This window comes from Pituophis catenifer, unplaced genomic scaffold (genome assembly GCF_029215685.1).
Source record: "Pituophis catenifer annectens isolate HBS135680 unplaced genomic scaffold, rPitCat1.0.hap2 SCAF_39, whole genome shotgun sequence".
NCBI classification, from domain to species: Eukaryota; Metazoa; Chordata; class Lepidosauria; order Squamata; family Colubridae; genus Pituophis; species Pituophis catenifer.
Window position 1 is genome coordinate 250001 of NW_027256919.1, and position 2500 is coordinate 252500.

Sequence of the window (2500 nt, forward strand, 5' to 3'; positions counted from 1 at the left end):
GTCGGGGACCTCCGCCGTCGCCTCGGTGCCCCCGCCGGACCCCGGGGGTGCCCGCGACGGGCAGTCGTCCCGGTCTACCGGGGCCCCGGCCGGATCAGCCTTTCTGTTTCCCACGCCACGATGGATGCACGGGATCCCGGCTCCGGCGCCGCGGACCTCGGTCGGGGACCTCCGCCTTCGCCTCGGTGCCCACGCCGGACCCCGGGGGTGTCCGCGCCGGGCAGTCTTCCCGGTCTACCGGGGCCCCGGCCGGATCAGCCTTTCTGTTTCCCCCGCCACGATGGATGCACGGGATCCCGGCTCCGGGTCCGCGGGCCTCGGTCGGGGACCTCCGCCGTCGCCTCGGTGCCCCCGCCGGACCCCGGGGGTGCCCGCGACGGGCAGTCGTCCCGGTCTACCGGGGCCCCGGCCGGATCAGCCTTTCTGTTTCCCCCGCCACGATGGATGCACGGGATCCCGGCTCCGGCGCCGCGGGCCTCGGTCGGGGACCTCCGCCTTCGCCTCGGTGCCCACGCCGGACCCCGGGGGTGTCCGCGCCGGGCAGTCTTCCCGGTCTACCGGGGCCCCGGCCGGATCAGCCTTTCTGTTTCCCCCGCCACGATGGATGCACGGGATCCCGGCTCCGGGTCCGCGGGCCTCGGTCGGGGACCTCCGCCGTCGCCTCGGTGCCCCCGCCGGACCCCGGGGGTGCCCGCGACGGGCAGTCGTCCCGGTCTACCGGGGCCCCGGCCGGATCAGCCTTTCTGTTTCCCACGCCACGATGGATGCACGGGATCCCGGCTCCGGCGCCGCGGGCCTCGGTCGGGGACCTCCGCCTTCGCCTCGGTGCCCACGCCGGACCCCGGGGGTGTCCGCGCCGGGCAGTCTTCCCGGTCTACCGGGGCCCCGGCCGGATCAGCCTTTCTGTTTCCCCCGCCACGATGGATGCACGGGATCCCGGCTCCGGGTCCGCGGGCCTCGGTCGGGGACCTCCGCCGTCGCCTCGGTGCCCCCGCCGGACCCCGGGGGTGCCCGCGACGGGCAGTCGTCCCGGTCTACCGGGGCCCCGGCCGGATCAGCCTTTCTGTTTCCCCCGCCACGATGGATGCACGGGATCCCGGCTCCGGCGCCGCGGGCCTCGGTCGGGGACCTCCGCCGTCGCCTCGGTGCCCACGCCGGACCCCGGGGGTGTCCGCGCCGGGCAGTCTTCCCGGTCTACCGGGGCCCCGGCCGGATCAGCCTTTCTGTTTCCCCCGCCACGATGGATGCACGGGATCCCGGCTCCGGGTCCGCGGGCCTCGGTCGGGGACCTCCGCCGTCGCCTCGGTGCCCACGCCGGACCCCTGGGGTGCCCGAGACGGGGAGAGGGCCGGGTCTACCGGGACGGCCTCGGGCGGGTCCGGCTTACCGGGGCCCCGGCCGGATCAGCCTTTCTGTTTCCCCCGCCACGATGGATGCACGGGATCCCGGCTCCGGCGCCGCGGGCCTCGGTCGGGGACCTCCGCCGTCCCCTCGGTGCCCACGCCGGCCCCCGGGGGTGTCCGCGCCGGGCAGTCGTCCCGGTCTACCGGGACGGCCTCGGGCGGGTCCGGTTTACCCGGGCCTCGGCCGGCCTAGAGTGTTTCTGTTTCCCCGCCTTGATGGATGTACGGGATCCCGGCGCGGGGGCCCCGGGCCTCGGTCGGGGACCTCCGCCGTCGCCTCGGTGCCCGCGCCGGGGCCCTGGGGTGTCCGTGACGGGCAGCCGTCCCGGTCTACCGGGACGCTCGGGCGGGACCGGTTTACCCGGGCCTCGGCCGGACCGGAGTGTTTCCGTTTTCTGCTTCCCTGCCAGGATGGCTGCGAGGGGTTGATTGAAAGAGCTGGTTTGACGTGAAAAGCTTGACTTCAAGTGAAAAGTTTGTTACAATTTCTGCCATCTTCCTTCCTCCAAAGTTTTGGGTGTAGTTTTCCCAGAGGAACCTCTCGTAGGCCTTTCATTTCTCATCTTAACTTCCCTCATTTATTCCATATTTTCCTTCCTCTTGCCGAATGGCCGAATCCAGTCCATTTCTAGTCAAGGAAATTATTCTTATTTCTTGCTGACCTATTTGCTTTGTGGAGCAAGTCGTTCTTAGGTCCCTTTGTTCTTTCTTCAACTTCTTCTGCTCCTTCTCTCGACGCTTTCTCGTCTTGTTCTCTTACTTGGCTCTCTTTTGGCTGTTCTTTCTTCTCCTCCCGTCGTCCGTCCCCACTTTCATCTCTCCATCTTTCCTGTTCTTGGTCATCTCTACGTTGTTTATCAAATAATTCCGCTTTCTCTCTTGAATCTACTCGATATCTTTGCTCTCGCCAGCTCGCCGATATTTTGTGCTTTCCCGTCGTGTTTCCCATCCATTGCGATCTCTCTGCTCTCCCTGTCTTCTCGGTAAATCGGAGATGAATTTCTCTGGGCGGGTGGTTTCTCATCGCGTGTCTTGTGTGCGCTCCCTACGTTTCGTCCATCCCGTTTAATATCTATCCCTCCCTCCCTCTCTTTGCT